Raw genomic sequence first — 12,209 nt, 5'->3', positions numbered from 1 at the left:
AAAAAATGACATTAGTGAATTAAGGAATTAGTGAAATGATATATAGAATATGAAGAGAAAGGGGCTGAAATATGGACCAATGATGATGGCTGGTGGCGTAGGAGTCATGGACGATGAATACTACGTGTCTGGAACTCTGAGGTCCAATGCAAAAAGAGATACAATCTATTACCTGTCTGAAATTATCCTATAGACTGATTTTAGGAATGCAAAGGGACCATTTTCTTAGATTGCTTTCTTGAATTTTGATTCTTTTATTATCAATGAATCAATTTAAGAATCAATGCACAAATATTAAAAAGTAAAAATGAAGAACATAAAGCAAATGCACTCTTAGTATATGTGGTGAGGCAATAAAAACTATTCAAAGATATTGAATATACTGAATTCCATTAAGAAAAATAAATGGTTCATGTGCTTTACCTCTTTAGTGAGAATAGAGAAGTTCTTATTCTGGGTCAGTAGCAAGTATTATTCATTTTTTAAATAGAAAATTAATAAGCATGATTGCAAATTAATATATTTCCAGATGATTGACTCCATGTAAAATGGAATGTGCAGAACACGGGAGACAACATTTCAATCTTGTTCTCACCTATTTTGCTTTGTGCTTCTCAGAAAGAAAATACCTGACCCGATGTAAGCATCTGCCATGTTCAGGCGCTCCAGGCCAGCCTCTCTGTGTGGGAGCATGAAGCCCGACGTGCGTAATAATCAAAGTTCTTTCCTTGCTTTGGGGGGTTTGTTTAGGGTATCACTGTAATTGTTTAAAAAGTATTCAATATAAGAAAAAAGACCAACCATGGCCCAATGACTAAGTTGGAAATGTATGAAACATTATGTTGACCATCCTACCTTTACCACAATGAGGGTGGTTAATGAAGAAGTTTATTTAATTAGCCAGTGATTCTAAAGAAAAATGATCGAAATACTGTAGGCTTTTGTCCTTCCACTTTTGAGATTCATAGATATTTATCTAATTACCGTAGTGAATTGATGAATTGATCCTTAAAAAAATGCATATGAGAATAAAGAAAAGGAGGCTTGTGCATGGACCAATGATGACAGCTGGTGGCGTATGAGTCATATACGATGAATGCTACGTGTCTGGAAGTCTGAGGTCCAACACAATGATCCTGTGGATACATGTTAGGAATATATAGATAGTGTTCTTGTCATTTTGGATTTATGGATTTCTATATTATTAGAATACATAGATCAATGATAGAACCAATAAAAAATCTATAAATAAAAAGAGGGTGAAGACTTACCAAGTATGAATATATTTGGTGAGGCAAGAAATCCTTTTAATGTAAACTAAAGAAACTTGAGAAATTAATGGACCAAAGGTGTTATCTTTTTTACTAAGGATCATGTAGACACTGACACTAATATGCAGTATCCAATTTTCTAAGCCTGGGCATTTTCGAGTTGAGAATATTAGTTTTGTAATATGTATGTTTATATTTTCATATGTATATGTGTTGTGAAAAATTAACCAATACCCAAATAACTGAAAAAATGAAATGAGGAAAACAAGGACTAATAGGGATGAAGTTTCAATTTTAATTATCTGCTCTGTGTTAACACTCCTCAGAATCGACACACTCCAGCTGATATAAGCATTTTCCATAGTCAAAAGATCTGTGATGTCCTGTGTGTTCTGAGCATAGAGATGAATGTGAGTAAAGGTTAAAGTTTTGTATTTGTTTAAATGTTTTTTAAAAAGGTATCTTCTGTATTATTGAAAGTATGAAATATAATTTAAATCCCTAGGGACACCTGGGTGGCTCGGTGGTTGAGCGTCTGCCTTTGGCTCAGGTCATGATTCCAGGGTTCTGGGATCAAGTTCCATGTCAGTCTCCCCATGGGGAGCCTGCTTCTCCCTCTGCCTATGTCTCTGCCTCTGTGTCTCTCGTGAATAAATAAATAAAATCTTTAAAAATAAAATAAAATAAGTGAGAAATACCAGAAAGGGAGACAGAACATGGAAGACACCTAACTCTGGGAAACAAACTAGGGGTGGTGGAAGGGGAGGATGGCAGGGGGTGGGGGTGACTGGGTGGCGGGCACTGAGGTGGGCACTTGATGGGATGAGCACTGGGTGTTATTCTGTATGTTGGCAAATTGAACACCAATAAAAAATAAATTTATTATTAAAATAAAAAAAAAACCCTAAATATGGGAACAGGTAAATATGGTATATAACACTTGCTAATGCATATGTGAGGTATTGATGATCATAAGAGATCTAACAATGTGGCAAATAATCCTATAGGCAGATGTATAATATTCATTGGATTTTTGTGAATCACAGGTTTTAAAAATTAACATTAGTGAATTTAGTAGTTAGTGAAGTAGTATACAAGAGAATGAAGAAAACGGGGCTCAGATTTGGACCAATGATGACACTTGGTGGCGTATGAGTCATGGATGATGAATATTACGTGTCTGAAACTCTGAGGTCCAATAAAATAATTCTATGGACAGATGCTAGGGAAAGGAAAAGGACCATTTTCTTGGTTCATTTTCATGAATTTTGATTCTACTGTAATAAATGACTCAAAGAAGTATCCATATGCAAGTATAAATAAGATCAAGAGGGTGAAGCATATCTGCTCTTAGTAAAAATTATTCACATTTATTGAAAATACTGAAGTTTATTACAAAATGTAAATGGTTCAAGTGTCTTATCTCTTTGGTTAAGGAGGATATAGACAGTAAATAACAGCCCAAATTCTTATTCTTGCTCTGTGTCAAGAGCAAGATATTGATACTGTTTGTTCAGGGCAAATTAATAAATATGACTCCAACGTGCTGTATTTCTAAGTGACAAAATGAAGGTAAAATAAGTGCATCAGTAGAGTGTCTCTCCATTTTGTTATCATCTGCTCTGTTCTGTACTCCTCAGAATGCATGCACTCCAGCTGCTATAAGCACTTCCATGGTTACGAGCTCTCTGGTTGAATCTCTGAGTTAGGAGCATAGAGACCAATGTGAGTAATAGTCAAAGTGTTTGTCTTTTCCTGGTTTCTTTTTTAAAAAAAGGTATTTACTATATCATTAGGAAGTATGCAATATAATTAAGGGCTACTATAGCCCAGTGACAAATATGGAATTGATTATATTGATTAGTAGGGGTTGATTGTAGTGATTAATGCATTTGTATAAAATATTATAATTAGGGCAGCCCAGGTGGCTCAGCGGTTTAGGGTCGTCTTCAGCCCAGGGTGTGATCCTGGAGATCAGGGATGCAGTCCCACATCGGGCTTCCTGCATGAAGACTGCTTCTCCCTCTGCCTGTGTCTCTGCCTCTCTCTCTGTGTCTCTCATGGATGAATAAATAAAATCTTTAAAAAAACATTATAATTAACAAAACTGATAATCTTACGGACATATTAGAGATATCAAGGCTTTCTTTGCACTTCTGTGAATAATAGCATCTTAAAATTATTATTAGTGAATTAATGAATTAGTCAATAAACAATATAGCACTGAATGGAGAAAAAGAGGGACATTATTGGATCGATGATGACCACTGGTGTCGTGTGAGTCGTATACAATGAATATGTGTCTGGAAGTCCGAGGTCCAACAGAAATACAGTCTAGTCCACCACCCTGTGTGAAGTGATCTTATAGACAGATATGAATACAGAAGGATCCTGTTTTGGGTTCATGTTCATGCATTCTCTATTTTTATAATTGGATCAATGAGATGATCAATAAACTATATAAAGATTACGGTCATAAGGCATTGTCCAATTATAAAAACACCTAGCGAGACAAGAAATAACTATGAATGTGTGTTGAAAACACACCCTTATCCACTAAGAAATAAGTGATACAAACAAAGGTGTTGCCTCTTTGGCGAGTGACTGCATAGGCAGTGTTAAATAGTAATGGGCAATGCTCCTATTCTGTGTCAGTGGCAAGCTCACTATTATTCATTTATTAGGAGAAACTAAGTAAACAATTCCCCCAATTGCAAATTCCCTAAATGACCAACTAGATAAGAGGTGGGGTGCAAGGACCAATGGAGATAATCAGGTCTCAAGTTTTTTCTTTTCATCTGCTCTGCTCTTTACTCTGCAGAATGGACGCACGCTGATTTAAGCATTCTTCCATGATCGCAAGTTCTATGGCTACATCTTTGTGTTGGAAAATGGAGACCAATGTGAGTAATAGTCAATGTTCTTGTCTCAGTTTAGGTGATTTAAGGATATTCACTGTATTGTTAAAAAATGTAAAATATAATCAGTGAATGCCAACCATGGCCCTAAAATGCAGCTAATATGAAACATTGTGTTCATTAGTGCATATTCAAAACATTGAGGTCAGTTAATGAAAGAAATGAGTTGCTGGGGGAAATAATACTATAGACAGATGTTACACATTAGTCCCTGTCAAACATGCACTAATAATAAAGTAAGAGGTTAAAATGAACATGTTGGCTAATCTATACATTCAACACCGAGGTCAGGTAGCAAAGTCTATCTAGACTATTTGCCCTGTAGAAAGTGATTTTATGTACAGATATTAGGGATATTAAAGTTTTCAAAGCCTCATGAGCATTTTTTATTATTAGTGAATTAATGAATTAATATCTAAACAAAATCATGGTTCAAAGAAGAAAAAGAGGGCAAAATCTGGACCAATATTGAAGACTAGTCCGAGAAGAGGCAAGTATGAATAAGGCTTATCTACAACTTTGTGATCCAGTGCAAAAGGAAATCTAGTCTATTGCTTCTGTTATAAATGGTCCTATAAGCAGTTGTTAGAGATATCCGGGAATATTATTCTTGGGCTACTGAGTTTCACAAATATTGATTGCTTATTAAAAATTAAGCAATGCAACAATAGCTAAAAGCGTGAATAAATGAGGGAAAAATAGGTACAAATGCGGTGTGATTATAGCACATGTAATGAAATTAACATAATTCCAAATTCATTTCTAAGGAACAGAAATCCATTAAAAAATATAAAGGCATTTATTCCTCATCAGAAGGGACATAGGGACAGATGTGTGTCATTGTTGATGTTCATGTTCTATGCCATCTTTGGATTGCAAGTGTTTTTGTTTTTTTCAGTTGAGAAATAGGGAAAAAGTTCATATAATGTCATCAACTATTTTAAAGAGGGTCAAGCATGAACCAGTGACAAAATTAAGTCATATAACAAGATATGATCAATCCAATTGGCTTCACTATGTTCTATTGGTGATCATTCCTCAATGTATATGTAAATCAAATATCACGTTGTATACTTTAAATATATACAATGTGTTTATCAATAACTTCTCAGTAAAGTTGGAAAAGAAGTATATAGTCCTTTGTCATTTATGATAGTGAGTACCTGTACACAGTTATTATTATTATTATTATTACTACTATTATTATTTTTGTACACAGTTATTATTAATTAGTGTTATAATCTTAAGTTTGTATATAATAGTACACATTTTATCATTATAAATTAATAAATAAACTAATAAGATAAAAGAGGACAAAACACGTGGCCAGCAATGAGCATTGGGTGATACATGATTCAGTAGTTCTACTCATGTTTTGTCCCTCCAAGAAACAAATCTCGGTTCTCTCCAAGTTGATTTAGGGGAACTGTGCAGATGTACAATTAGCATTTCTATTCTGGGTTTCTGGGAAGTTAAAGAACTTTCATTTTTTTCAATGGTTTTCATTTTTTAAAAAAAGTGAATAGTTTGTCAATTTTTTATGAATTAAAGTTTGAATGAATGAATGTTAAAGCTATCAACAAATATTTATATTCATAAATAAAATTAAAGAAGACCAAATATGAGTCTATGGTGGAGATATGTGGCAAGGTTTATGAAGTAACCAATTTCAGTATGATTTTTTTAAAGGATTGAGGATTTTACATTCACATTCTTTTTTTTATAAATTTATTTTTTATTGGTGTTCAATTTGCCAACATATAGAATAACACCCAGTGCTCATCCCATCAGGTGCCCCCCTCAGTGCCCGTCACCCAGTCTACATTCACATTCTTAAGTATCTAATTTTCCATCTTAGATTTGCACCACAGTTTATAATCATTCTTCTGTGGAAAAGATCTAAGTTGTTAAATCAATGAAACAACTCATAGAAAGATGTAAGGTACAGTCTTTGGAATGGGGAATGGATAGTGGGTTCATGAGTGTACCTATATCTTTAAAGAATGTACAAGTTAAATGAAAATATATGGAGGTTCCTCAAAATATTAAAAGTAGAACAACCCTATGATCCAGCAATTGTACTATTAGATATTTGCCCAAGGATACAAAAGTGCTGATTTTAAGGGGCACATGCACCCCGATATTTATCATAGCGTTATCTACAATAGCCAAAATATGAAAAGAGCCCAAATGTCCATCGACAGATGAATGGATTAGGAAGTTGTAGTAATAAGTCAATCGGAGAAGGACAAACATTAAATGGTCTCATTCATTTGGGGAATATATAAAATAGTGAAAGGGAATAAAGGGGAAAGGAGAAAAAATAAGTGGGAAATATCAGAAAGGGAGACAAAACATGGAAGACTCCGAACTCTGGGAAACGAACTAGGGGTGATGGAAGGGGAGGAGAGCGGGGGATGTGGGTGACTGGGTGTCAGGCACTGAGGTGGGCACTTGACGGGATGAGCACTGGGTGTTATTCTGTACATTGGCAAATTGAACACCAATAATAAATAAATTTATTAAAAAAAAGTAAGTTGTAGTGAATATATACAAAGGAATATTACTCAGCCATCAAAAAGAATGACATCTTGCCATTTATAATGACATGTATGGGGCTAGGCGGTATAACGCTAAGTGAAATAAGTCAGCCAGAGAAAAATACCATATGATTTCACTCATATTAGAATTTAAGCAATGAGCCAGGTGAACCTAGGGGAAAATAGAGAGAGTGGCAAACCATAAAACAGACTCTTAACTCTAGAGGATAAACTAAGGCTTGCTAGAGGGGAAGTAGGCAGGGGAATCGGCTAAGTGGGGGATGGGTATAAGGAATACACTTATTGTGATGAGCACTGGGTGTTAAATATAAGTGATGAATCACTAAATTCTACACCTGAAACTAATATTACACTATCTGTTAACTAACTGAAATTTAAATAAAAACTTGAAAAAAAGGGCCAAGCAAGGACCCATGATGTGAATGGAATGCATTTTGAATGTGTCTTCTGATTAATTCATTTCTGCAGTACTGAAGTTTGTTTAAAAATGAGATTTGGTATATTACTTCTGCGGGAATAAGACTATAGCTAGACTTCAGTAATTTGCAAGTATCTAATTATAAGGTATATGTGGATCCTGGGGATTTAGTACATTATTCTAAGGGAATAAATAAAAAAATCAGTAGATGATAAGTAGATAGTTGATAGGTAGATAGATAAATGATGGTAGGTAGATAAAGAAAGTAATTAATGCTAGAAAAAATGTTCTGAGGTTGAAATTTTCATTTATATAATTGGGAAATTCTGTAGTGTATTAAGAACTCAGTAGATTAAAGGTGTTACCTCTCTGGGTGAGCTGACTATAAGGGCAATGGTTCTAAAACTTGAGTGAGTACCACAGTCACCTGAAAGGCTGGTTAAACTATAGATTGCTGGCCTTACCCTCAGCATTTCTTTGATTATATTTAATACTTTTTTTTAAAGTTTCTTTTTCAATTCCAGTTAGTAAACATACAGTGTAATATTAGTTTCAGGTATACAATATAGTGATTGCATACAACACCCTGTGCCCATCACAAGTGCACTCTTTCATCAACATCACCGCTTTAGCCATCTTTTCCCCCAATCCACCTCCCCTACTCAGGATGATTTTAAAAATAGACCAAGCCTCGGTGTCCATTGAAAGATGAATGGATAAAGAAGATGTGGTCTATATATACAATGGAATATTACTGAGCCATTAGAAATGATGAATATCCACCATTTGCTTCAACGTGGATGGAACTGGAGGGTATTATGCTGAGTGAAGAAAGTCAATCGGAGAAGGACAATCATTATATGGTTTCACTCATATGGGGAATATAAAAAATAGTGAAAGGGATTATAGGGGAAAGGAAAGAAAATGAGTGGGAAAAATCAGAGGGGGTGACAAAACATGAGAGACTCCTAACTCTGGGAAAAAAACAAGGGGTAGTGGAAGGGGAGGTGGGTGGGAATGGGGTGACTGGGTGATGGGAACTGAGGGGGGCACCTTGACAGGATGAGCACTGGGTGTTATACTATAGGTTGGCAAATCGAACTCCAAAAAAAAATACAAATAAAAAATAATAAAAATAGAAAAATAAAAATAGACCAAGTCCATGTTACTCATTTTTATAGTTCTTTTAATTTCTGTTTCAGGTTTTTACTAAACATTCTTTAACTGATAAAGATCTTAACCACTTCTATTATGAGGTAGAAGCACATAGGAGATGTAAGAGGTAGTCAGTGTTTTAGTTCTGGTGCAAGTGGTGACTATATATAAACAGGATATGCAAATTATATGAAAAAGGGCAAGCCATGGACCAGTGATGTGAATGGAATACATTCTGAACTATATTTTATGATTAAAACATCTATGACCTACTAAGGTCCATTACAAAAAGGGATTTAAGTATTTATATCTGTGAGACTGAGCCTATAGGTTTCAGTAATATTCAAGGATCATGTTCTTAGCCTTTGGTGCTTCATGGATTTTTTTTTGTTCTCATAATGAATAAATGAGAGAAACAAATATGTCAGTGCATAAAGATGAAAAGGGTGAGGCATAGCCAACTATGAATATATGGGATGAGGCAAGAATTACTATTAATATAACTTGGAACAAATGGAATTCATTAATAAATGGGTCAGGGGATTACATTTTGGCATAAGGATGATACAGATGGTGATATGGAATAGTATGTGTGATTGCTTTTTTTTGTTTTATGTAAATTCAGATTAGTTGACATATAATGTATTATTAATTTCAGGGGAAAATTTAGTGATTCATCAGTTGCATATAACACCCACTGCTCATTACATCAAAATGTCCTTAATGCCCATCACCCAATTTCCCATCCCCTCACCCACTTCCCCTCCAGCGATCCTCAGTTTGTTCTCTATACTTACAAGAGATGGTATATGAGGCATGGACGATGGGAAATAAATATCTAAAAATCTGAGATCCAACATAGTACATAATTAGTCCAGTCCCTTTTTTGTACATGATCTTATGGACAAATATCAGAAATCTATAAAGGTCATATTCTCACTTGGATTTATAGCTTAAATTTATTATTGTCAATGGATCAGTGTTAGAACCATTTAAGAAATATAAATAAATAAAGAGAAAATGAAGCACTGTCCAATTATGAACATACGTTGTGAGGCAGCACGTATTTCTCTTTCTTCAGTCTCATTGTTAGTGTGTAGAAATGCCACTGACGTCTGGGCATTGATTTTGTATCCTGCCACACTGCCAAATTGCTGTATGAGTTCTAGCAATCTTGGGGTGGAGTCTTTTGGGTTTTCTATGTAGAGTATCATGTCATCAGCGAAGAGGGAGAGTTTGACTTCTTCTTTGCCAATTCGAATGCCTTTTATGGCAGGACGTATTATTAATGACAAAAACACTGATGCCTAGTAAGAAATAAAAAGATCAAGAGTATTACTTCTTTGGCTAAGGATTATGTAGACACAGGTAGTTAAAAATCAATTTTTCAATTCTGAATTGGTTCCAAGTTCAAGGTTTTTCCCTTTGTTAATAGAAAAAACAGATACATAACTATAATGAAAAATTAACACATATGTAAAACATTGGTAAATGACATGTGGAAAGGAAGGGTAAATGTAGATAAGGGCTTAATTTTCTTTATCCACTGCTTTGCTCTGTACTCCTCAGAATGGCCGCACTGAGGCTGATGTAAGCATCTTCCATGGTCATGAGCTCCATGTCTGCACTTATGCATTAGGAATGTATAGACCAACGTGAGTAAAGTCAAAGTTCTTGTGTTGGGTAGGGTGGTTTGTTAAGAATATTCCCTGCATCATTAGTGTAAATTAATAAACAACTTAGAAGTACACAAAGAGAAAGAAGCCAATCCTGGACCAATGATGATGACTGGTGGCGTATGAGTCATGGATGATGATGAATAACATGTGTCTGAAACTCTGAGGTCCAACGACACACTACTGTCCATTCTCTTTGTTTGAAAGGATGCTATAGGCAGAAGTCAGGAGTACATGGAGATCTTGTTTTGGGTCTCTGTGTTTGTTAATGCATTTTCATTCCACAATTATAATTGGAGCATTGAAATAGTCACTAAACAAATATATGTAAATATAAATAAATAAAGAGGAATATGGGAAAGCATGCTCTAATTATAAAAATATGTAGTGAGGCAGGAAATAGTATTAATAAATTTGAAAACACTGTGAAGTCTAAAAGACAAATAAGGGATCCCTGAGTGGCGCAGTGGTTTGGCGCCTGCCTTTGGCCCAGGGCGCGATCCTGGAGATGCGGGATCGAATCCCCTATCGGGCTCCCGGTGCATGGAGCCTGCTTCTCCCTCTGCCTGTGTCTCTGCCTCTCTCTCTCTGACTATCATAAATAAATAAATTAAAAAAATTTTAATAAAAATAAAAGACAAATAAATGGTTACATGACTGTAAAATCTCTGGCTGAGGATGATATAGATAAATAATAGTTGATGCTCATTTTCTGGGTTGAGGACAAGGCCTAAGTTGTTCATTTTCTTAAGAGAAAATGAAATAAATATAGTATGCTTCTAATTAATGATTGTCTAACTGAAAAACGAAATACAAAAACAAGGATCAATGAAGATTAGTTTGCAATTTGTTATCATCCTCTCTGCTTTCTACTCCTCAGAATGACACACAAAAGCTTATTAAAGCATCTTCACATGTAGGAGCACTGTGGTTGCGTCTGTATCTTAGGAGCATGGAGAACAATGTGAGTAATAATGTCTTTATCTTGGATGGAATATTTTTTTTAAATTACTCTATTATTAAAAAGTGTTTAATATAATCAAAAAGTCCAAACATACCAATATCAAATATCATCGATTTGAACCAATATGATGTTAATCCACATGTGAAACACCGAGTTCAGTTAATGAAAGAGTTTGTCTTCAGTGGAAATGATTGTATGGATAGATGTTAGGGATGCTCAAAGATTTTAGTTGTGATTTTTTTGATGACATGTTTATTTCTATATTAGGCAGTTAATCGATGAACAGATGCAGATGACAGTAGAAAAAAGAGCTAGTCCTGGAGCAATGATGATAACTGTTGGCCTAAGAGTCTTGTGTGGTACATACTCTGTGTCTGGAACTCTGAGGTCCAGCACAAAACAAATCCATTTCATGTTGTTGAAATGGTCCTATACAGATGTCAGGATATACAAGGCTCTTGCTTTTAGTCTTGGGTTTTATTCATTTTCATTCTACAAAAATAACTGGGTCAGTGAAAATAGCAATAAACATATTACAAATAAATAAAGATAATAGGAGTAAAGCTTGTCCAATTATAAAAATATTTGGTGAGGTACGAAGTACTATTAGTACATACTGCAAACACTGGCAAATGAATGAAAATAAATGATATAAGCATGTGGCCCCTTCTGCTGAGTATGACATAGGCAGTAATGAGTAGCAGTCAATGTTCATATTCTTTGTCAGTGGCAATATTGATGTCATTTGTTACTTAGGAAAAAATAAAATAGACATGATCACAGTTTGCTAATTGCCTACATGACTGAATAATTAACGGTAGAATTAATGGCCAATGGAGAGAATGTCTCAATCTTTTTGTTGTTGTTGCTCTGCCCTTTTGTGCCCCACAGAATGGATATATTCCAGTTAATTTAAGATCTTCCATGGTCAGGTGCTTTATAGTTTTAGAAGCATGGTGAGCAGTGTGAGTAATATTCAGTGTTCTTGGCTAGACTGTTGTTTTAAAAAACATTTTCATTGTATTATTAAAATTCATGTTATATAATCATATTAAAATGAAATTTTACCATTTGGAGTGACATGGATGAAGCTAGAAAGTGTTATGCTAAGTGAAATAACTCGGTCAGAAAAAGACAAATACCCATATGATTTCACTCAAATGTGGAATTTAAGAAACAAAATAAACAAAGGGGAAAAAAGAGAGGGGTGCAAACCAAGATAGACTCTTTCTTTTTTTTTTTCCTG

At 34.8% G+C, this 12,209-nt stretch overlaps 1 long non-coding RNA gene and 6 other non-coding genes across 7 annotated transcripts; all 7 read left to right on the top strand.

Annotated features, from left to right (window-relative positions):
- The first annotated feature begins 72 nt into the window (after positions 1 to 72).
- LOC129496438 (small nucleolar RNA SNORD113/SNORD114 family) lies at positions 73 to 147 on the top strand. Its single transcript, XR_008661734.1, has one exon. It is a non-coding gene; the product is annotated as a small nucleolar RNA SNORD113/SNORD114 family (small nucleolar RNA).
- A 904-nt stretch (positions 148 to 1,051) lies between these two features.
- LOC129496540 (small nucleolar RNA SNORD113/SNORD114 family) lies at positions 1,052 to 1,126 on the top strand. Its single transcript, XR_008661813.1, has one exon. It is a non-coding gene; the product is annotated as a small nucleolar RNA SNORD113/SNORD114 family (small nucleolar RNA).
- Positions 1,127 to 2,395: 1,269 nt separating this feature from the next.
- LOC129496539 (small nucleolar RNA SNORD113/SNORD114 family) lies at positions 2,396 to 2,470 on the top strand. Its single transcript, XR_008661812.1, has one exon. It is a non-coding gene; the product is annotated as a small nucleolar RNA SNORD113/SNORD114 family (small nucleolar RNA).
- Positions 2,471 to 2,914: 444 nt separating this feature from the next.
- LOC129496413 (uncharacterized) lies at positions 2,915 to 9,972 on the top strand. Its single transcript, XR_008661723.1, has 3 exons — positions 2,915 to 2,996; positions 4,093 to 4,174; positions 9,893 to 9,972. It is a non-coding gene; the product is annotated as an uncharacterized LOC129496413 (long non-coding RNA).
- LOC129496451 (small nucleolar RNA SNORD113/SNORD114 family) lies at positions 3,522 to 3,593 on the top strand. Its single transcript, XR_008661746.1, has one exon. It is a non-coding gene; the product is annotated as a small nucleolar RNA SNORD113/SNORD114 family (small nucleolar RNA).
- Positions 9,973 to 10,094: 122 nt separating the features above from the next.
- LOC129496444 (small nucleolar RNA SNORD113/SNORD114 family) lies at positions 10,095 to 10,172 on the top strand. The gene has a single exon (XR_008661740.1). It is a non-coding gene; the product is annotated as a small nucleolar RNA SNORD113/SNORD114 family (small nucleolar RNA).
- Positions 10,173 to 11,281: 1,109 nt separating this feature from the next.
- On the top strand, positions 11,282 to 11,356 carry LOC129496460 (small nucleolar RNA SNORD113/SNORD114 family). The gene has a single exon (XR_008661754.1). It is a non-coding gene; the product is annotated as a small nucleolar RNA SNORD113/SNORD114 family (small nucleolar RNA).
- The last annotated feature ends 853 nt before the right edge of the window (positions 11,357 to 12,209 follow it).

Source organism: Nyctereutes procyonoides, unplaced genomic scaffold (genome assembly GCF_905146905.1).
Source record: "Nyctereutes procyonoides isolate TBG_1078 unplaced genomic scaffold, NYPRO_anot_genome, whole genome shotgun sequence".
NCBI lineage: Eukaryota > Metazoa > Chordata > Mammalia > Carnivora > Canidae > Nyctereutes > Nyctereutes procyonoides.
This window is presented reverse-complemented; position numbering and strand designations above follow the sequence as displayed.